Source organism: Gossypium hirsutum, chromosome A07 (genome assembly GCF_007990345.1).
Source record: "Gossypium hirsutum isolate 1008001.06 chromosome A07, Gossypium_hirsutum_v2.1, whole genome shotgun sequence".
NCBI classification, from domain to species: Eukaryota; Viridiplantae; Streptophyta; class Magnoliopsida; order Malvales; family Malvaceae; genus Gossypium; species Gossypium hirsutum.
Genome location: NC_053430.1, coordinates 76,583,778 through 76,591,984, shown reverse-complemented (window position 1 = coordinate 76,591,984; position 8,207 = coordinate 76,583,778). Strand labels below are relative to the sequence as shown.

At 32.9% G+C, this 8,207-nt stretch overlaps 1 non-coding gene across 1 annotated transcript; it reads right to left on the bottom strand.

The window, feature by feature from the left end:
- Positions 1-7,871: 7,871 nt before the first annotated feature.
- LOC121204255 (small nucleolar RNA R71) lies at positions 7,872-7,978 on the bottom strand. The gene has a single exon (XR_005899184.1). It is a non-coding gene; the product is annotated as a small nucleolar RNA R71 (small nucleolar RNA).
- Between the last annotated feature and the right edge of the window lie 229 nt (positions 7,979-8,207).

The following is an 8,207-nucleotide window of genomic DNA, read 5'->3' as shown; positions in this document are numbered from 1 at the left end:
ATGTATAAGCTAGGTTTTATTTAATTAGATTTGAAGTTGTGTACATACTAAGCCATGCAAAAATGGCTAATATGATAAGTGATTATATGAAACTTTAGTCATGTTTATATGTGTTATATACGTTGAAAATGGTTGGTGATTTTGGATGTGTATGTTTGGTTGGTTCGGCTAAGGTACATGCATAGATAAAAATATATGAGAAATTTTGGTTGTTAAGTTTGGTTAAGGTGTCACAAAAATAGCTTATGATTAGTTCATCTTTGGTAAGTTTTAAGCCTGTTATATTATGTTTTTGTGAATGGATTTATAAATCAGCTAGTAATGAAGTAAAATAACAATTATATATTCGACTATGTATTGGTTATTTTGGATCGGTTTGTCAAGGTAATGTATGTGCATATGTTACGTTTGAATGGTTGGTGGAAGCAAATAATGAATATGTGATATGATAACTTTGGTGGATTTGTTTTGTTTGAGGTTCGATAATGAAAGATTAAAATGTTAGGTTAAATATTTGAGTTGGAAATGTACCATATTATGAATTATAATTTGGTATGTGATAGATAGGTACTTTGATATGATTTGTTTCAGTACTAGTGTATATAATCAATTAAATGATATTTGTATGTGGTTAAATGAATATGTTTGTTATGTGTATTATATATGCATGCCTATTATATCGTGAGTTGTTTAAATTTAGACAATTATGCTCAATATGCGACTTGGTATAATTAAGATTTAATTAATGAAATAGGTTAAAAATGCCATTAATGTATTGTATTCAGGGAATCGAATGATGAAGTTGTTAAATATACGCACATGAATTTGATGTTTTAATGTTTGATAATGTTATAAATGTACCGTTATTCTATAAAGCATGAAAAGTGATAAACAACAGTATTGATTTGTAACTTGTCCAGTAATACCTCCTAACCCCATTCCTGCGACGAATACGGGTTAGGGGTGTTACACTTTAGTTTTGTTCTTTTCTTGTATCATCATCTCCATCCTCTGGGCTTTAGCTGTCAAAGCAGCCAAGTCTAGGATGGAAAACTCACCTATTAAACTTTGTGCCTAAATCAAAATGTATACCACATTCTCAAATTTAATCATGTTGTACTGAAAATATCAATTCACAATAGGGCATTCACATAGCAATTATAAACCAAATATCAAAGGCCATTTACACATATATGCATAACCAAGTATACCAAAATAAGCCAAGTCACATGGCTAAACACTTAATCAAAACATATATCATTTACAAGCCAGATCAATTACCTATCAACATTACAAACATATAGACCATATTAACCACAACACCTATAGATGCCATATAATCATGTACACAAGTTCAAAAGTACCAAAAAAATGATTGGATAGTTTGATGAGATCTCCGACAACTCCCAATCCGAGCAAGCTTTGAAATCACTATAAAACACAGAAAAGTAAACAGAGTAAGCTATTAAGCTTAGTAAGCTCGTATAGCAATAAACTCAACTTACCATATGAACACAATTTAAGTAATCAAACATATCATAATATAACTCATATTGATCCACAAACCTATTACATATTCATTCACAAGGTTAGATATGAAATTCACAAGTTTCATATACTCAAAGCTTATATGATTCACATACATACCAATTATGATATGTATCGATCACTTATTCTTTTATACCATCAATATACCCGTTGAACCATTTGGAATAATAGTGGATACTCAGGAATCTCGCACCCTAAGTGCCAATACATGGTCGAAACCATCTCAACCTCATATCTCATATGTAAATGCTCATCTCGAGCTATCACCAGGTCTGCTTACACAAGCTAACGGTCAAGATGTAGATACATGGTGCTGCTCACACAAGCTGACAAGTAACTACAAAACATGCCGGAAAACTCAGCTACCAATAGAACGCCCGGACTAGCACCCAAAACACAATAACTCCTAGTGACATGTCATTTGTTATCCTATCTATTCCTAAGGTTCAACTGGGATTTCACACATCTCCAAATCTTCGTCAAATATTTTCGTGAAGTCATATTCATCAATAATGTAATAATACAACATTTAATACACAATTACATTAATGTTTATTAGCGTACGAACTTACCTCAAATTTACACGGAGAGAATTGAGCTATCAATCCACTATTTTGTTTTCCCCCGATCTAAATCGGAACATTACTTTTCTTGATCTATATAATCAAATTTAACTTATTTAAATATCATTCTATTCAATTTAACCCAAAATTCATATTATGAAAAAATTACACTTTTCCCCTTAAATTTTGAATTCTTTACAATTTAGTCCCTAGCTTCTAAAATGAAAATTTAATGTAATTCCATTTCAACCCATACTAGTCGAATTTAATATAGACTCATAGTAGCCAAAAATTTTCATTATTTCACATATTTCACCATAAATTTTACATATTTTACAAATAAATCCTTAATTTGCAATTTCAACCAAAATCACTTAACAAATGTTGTTTATCTAACAACAACCATTTATTTTCTATCGTCAAACATCAAAACACATACACATTCATCAATGGTAAAACCTAGACTTTTAATAGTTTTGCAAATTAGTCCCTGGGCTAGCTAGATTAAGTTACAACGACTCCAAAAACATAGAAATCATTAAAAATCGAGTAAAAGTGCATAACATGCATTCAAAGCTACCATGGTCGAACTTACAAAGGTTTAATGGCTTTTCTTGCTTTGCAAAATTGGTGGAAGAAGATGGAGAAAGATGATAACCATGTTATTTTTTTATTTAATTTGTCATTATTTGCTAAATTACTAAATTAACCTTTTAATTAATAAAAAAAATCACTTGAATGATGTCCATCTTTGTCCACTAATAATATTAAAGGTCTAATTACCATTTAAGGACCTCTACTTTAAAGTTCTATAGCTACTAGACACCTTTAGCTATTAGAACACAACTTTTACTCTTTACGTGATTTAGTCCTTTTTTATCAAATTAATATGCAAATATTAAAATTTCTTAACGAATTTTTTTATACTATCGTACTATCATACTGTAGACTTTAAAATAATAAAAAAATAAATATTTTGACCTCAAATTTGTGGTCTTGAAATCACTGTTCTGATTTCACTGAAAACGGGCTATTACACAAACACTATCATTTGCCTTTGCTTAAGGTTCAAGAACTCTATTTTCATCTGTTCAATGAAGAATCAACTGATATATTTTTCTTGAAAATTCTAAAAAATTAAATCCTAGTTAATTTGCGCACATGGGTAGAGTATGCCACCACTTGTAACACCTCATTCCTGACTTGATCGTCGGGTCCAAGCTATAGGATGCTACATTTCAATTTAAAATTTCACTTAGACCTTGAGCATTGTTATCTGCAAATAATAAAAGAATGAAGACAAGAATATATTTAATATTGCTACTAAGTAAATTCAAAACTTCCAAGAATCTATGTCAATAATAAAACTTTAACTTAATATACAACAATTTCGCTAATTAATCTTTAACATGTTTAAAGTATCCAGTTTGTGCTAAAATTTATATCCTAACCATTTATTTCATTTACAGCAAAGACCCTGATACTCTACCTCCAGGTTGCCTCATTGTATGCAAGTTACAACTAAGGAACATATTTGCCGATGTATGGCAAACTCTGGCTTGGTCCCTTCTCGAACTTCCAAAATCCCCTATTCACCTACAATGCATAACAACACAAGTTCTAAAAAACTTAATGAGTTTCCATACCTTACTAACAGAATGCTATTACGATTGCACTTCGTAACTAGGACTTCACAACGATTTTTGCCCGACAGTACGACATTCTCTTTTTTACAGTAGATGATTCCTTTGTGGTTTTTACTTACCAATTCCATTTTTTATTGCCTTCATGACCCATATGCATTTATCTCCTTGGGAGGGAAATCCTTTTGGATTCCTACTTTCGAACAGTAAAAGATAATATTTAAATGATACTCATGGCACGCCTTGCATCAATGACTACAAATATTCGCATAAGACCATTCTTAGCAAATAGTCTCTACTGTGAGCTATTAATAATGTTTTTTCTTACCAAGCTAAGACTCATATTATGATCCTCTTGGATCATTAAGGGAAACACCCTTGCGACATAATATAGAAAGTCTGCTCATTCCCGTCAAATGGATAGATTGGACAATACATCATCTACCCTTGTTCCACAGTCAAGTAGTCCACTCTTGGTGGTTATCTCTTTGAAATAGATAACATTTAGGCGGATTCTTAACAGTGAATCCTTTGTTTATGGAATCATACATATGGAACATTCATGGTGGACTACTATATCTTTCATATTCAATTTTTTCATTTTGGAAGTATAGGAGAATACCTTGTATTGTCCCTAAAAGAAACTGGCGGACTGTAATATATGTATGATATAACTTCTATACAATTTGCCTGTACAGTGAGCTTGAGCTTAAGATGTGCCACTAGCACATGGATTCATTCTTGGCAGACTTGTAAAGGTAAATTTGGATCTTCAAATTCTTCTACGACTCTCACCAAAGTGAATTCCATAACTACTGTAGTTGCAAATTTGTAAAAATAAGCCGGTGGATCGTCATAACTTATATCCGCTTCACCTTATTTGCTAGCATAGGCACCATAGCCTTCTCATAACAATAGACCCATTTTTCGGACTCATATCAGTGGACATATTTTAGAATCATATTCACGAGATAGTTTTGGTAAACTTTCCTCACAACGATAGTCCTAGCGTACTTTCCCCCTATTAGATAGTCCTCACGGACCTCAAAAAGATAGTCCTTATGAGCCACCCACATTAGATAGTCCTGTCGGACTTTCCATAGATAATAGTCTTAGTGGACTTTCCACGTTAGGTAGTCCTGACGAACTTCCCACATAAGATAGTCTTGACGGACTTTCCACATTAGATAGTACTGAAGACTTTATACATTAGATAGTTCTGACAAACTTCTACATATACGATAATTTAATGGCTATGGACTTCCATTTGTTCCACTAAGGGCTCTTATACATCCCACATAAGGGGCTCTCAATCATCCCATAAAGGGCTCTCACACTGGTGCACACCATTTTTGGTATAATTTCAAATCTCCTTTCATGGCCCAATCCAACCGAACCTCTCTCAAAGCTATATACGTAAAATGCATATGGAACCATGCGTGACTATCTGAACCTCCATAAAACCACAAAAATAGAATGCATATCATACATACATTCCACCAATAAGGACTATGAATCATATGAAATATATCTCGCCAAGCATTTTATTGATATATTTTAATTCTTACCACCAACCAATCATATCACTTTAATATGCAATAATGCATTACGTCAAACACTTCATTTAGTCAACATAACTAGTTCACAACCATTTGTATATTTATATACCACACTGCTTGCAACCACTATACACCATTGCTTCGCCATAACATTTTAATAGTTAAACTATAGAATAATTCATCATTCACATAACACTGAAGTAAGCCTATTCTACTCTTGAAACTGAACAAAACATTCATTTACTAGTTGAGTTCTGGAACTCACCTGGAAGTTGATGCCAAATCCATCCACTAAGCATTTTCTTTTGCTACATGAGCCTCTAGTAGCTTGATCAATACAACTTAATAAATCATCAATTATTTGTGCACAATTGATCTGTTGTAATTCAGTGAAGTAGATTAAACTAGTTTCCATACTTAAGGAGCTTGAAGGCGAGTAATTTTATTGTGTTTTAGTTAGTTTTTCTATCTTATCATTAAATTCAATAAAAAGTGTATATTGAGTCATTTTATGACCTTAGGGATCGAAAGAGGCCTAAAGGTGCGCTAACGTAATTAGATAGTGTATAGGATATCATTCAAAGGCATAATAGTTCAAGACTGGTCATTGTGTTGCAACACGTGAAGTCTATGTCGTAACATAGAGAGTATAATACAGGAATTCCAATACTACCTTTAGTGTCATGACACAACTAGAGGATGTCAAGACATGCCCTTGAAGCCAAACTTGAAGCCCAAAGTATATTGCCTTCAATATTGCGACACATGCACTAGGTGTCGTGAAATCGACTTCGTATAGGAGAAATTACAAGTGAAGGGTGTTTTGGTCCGCACAATATATTTGTATATAAAAACTTCAACCAACCTAGGGTTAAGGACGACAACCAACTCTAGCTCTATAAATATGCTTATTAGGCACTTGTTTAGGGACAACTTTCATAGTTCATAATTTCTCTGTAATTAGTTTTCAATTTTTCTTTTCTTTTAGGCTTTAGATTTATTTTCAGTTACTTCCGTACGTGTTCTTCGAAGAATCTGATTTGTAGATTCGTCTAAACTCTTTTGGATTAAGCGCTTCATCAATCAATACAAACTCAGGATTCTTCTTAAACTATATTATTGATCTGTTATTAATTTTTATTTATTTTATCAAGTATATGTTGTTTATTGATTCCGTGAGGAACTAATCCTCTTATGGGGGGTTAATGAGTGGAAGTGGGATTAACTAATTGTTATTTAAGGTTTTGTTAGAGGATCAATTATTTAGAGAGGAAGAACTTAAACCCTAGGCCTGACAACCCTAGGAAGTTCTTTAGGTGGGAATTCACCCAAAATTGGTACGACATATCACTAAACACCTTAGCCTTGAATTGGTTTGGATTGTAAGGTCGGAAGATAAGTAGTTCTTACTGACTCGTTAGTTTAGTGGAAGATCGAGAGATCCTACTAAGTTAACCAATAGTTGATTGAATAGAAACCCCAAATAGGAATTAGTTATAACCATCAAAGAGATCTAATCGCCCGTGCCTAGATTTGGTTAACTTTAGATTTCAGCATTCGAAGTTCATTTTATTTATGCAGTTTTTATTTCTTTATTATAAAAACGTAAAATCCTTTATTTATGTTTAAATGTAATATAATTTATTTAAGGTATTAATTAGATCTACATTCGTTTATGTTAAAGTTAATTTAGTATTAGCCTCCCTTGGGTTTGATCCTCGGAGTACTCACTTTCTTCGTTGTAAAAACTATATTACAACCTGGCTCATATACTTGAAAAAACCACATCAATTCCATTCGTTTAGTTGTAGTATTTACACTGTAGACGTTATTATGTCCGAAGGTTGTCAAGTGTTTGGCGCCATTGCCAAGGAGGCAACGCTACTAAATTGATTTTAATTTTTGAGTTTCATAGAATAATTTGGAAATTTATAAATTATAAATACAATTTTTTTGTTGTTACTAACATCTTTTATTTTCTTTTTGGTTTCAGTGTATGAGTCGTAGTAGTGGAACACCTATAAAGCGAGTCACTAATCTAGAGAGAATAATCTATAGGAATCATCAATAGCAATAGAAGATGAAAAACCAAACACCTGTTGCAAGCAATCTACCATGCGATAACCCATTGTTCGATGAGATAAATGAACTTAACATCCAAGACTTACCACGATCACTGCAATTACCAGAAAACCCTTCGATGGCACGAGAAGAGCAAACCCTAAGGGATTACATGCTACCAAATCTGGAGACGGTTCAAAGTAGCATTACAAGGCGAACCATTATGGAAAATAATTTTTAAATAAAACCGGCCATGATCTAGATGATCCAAAATAATCTGCAATTTAGAGGCACCATGATGGAGGACCCAAATCAACATCTAATACATTTAATTATAACGGGGTCATTGATGATGCTATTAATCTTTGGTTGTTTCCCTTATCCTTGATCGATAACATTTTTTCTTGGATAGATTTGCAGGGTTTAGGATTAAGCATGACATGGAACGAACTTGCAAAAACATTTTACACAAGTTCTTTCCTATTAGCAAAATTGTCCAACTAAGAAGAGTGATCACCACATTCAAACAGTTAAAAGGAGAAAGCTTTCATGAAGCTTAGGAATGCTTTAAAATTTTGATACAGATATGCCCACATCACGGTCTTCCTAAATGGTTGAGGCTGTAGATATTTTACAACGAGTTGGATGCACACACACACTCAGGACTTGATGGAGTCGTAGGAGGAGCCTTAATGAATAAAACAAATGAAGACACGTATGAATTGATAGAAAATATGGCGATGGATTACTGCTAGTGGCTAAACAAAAAATATACTTATGACCAGAGACCATCTACGGTAAAAGTTGTCCAAGAGGATGACAAGTATCAATAA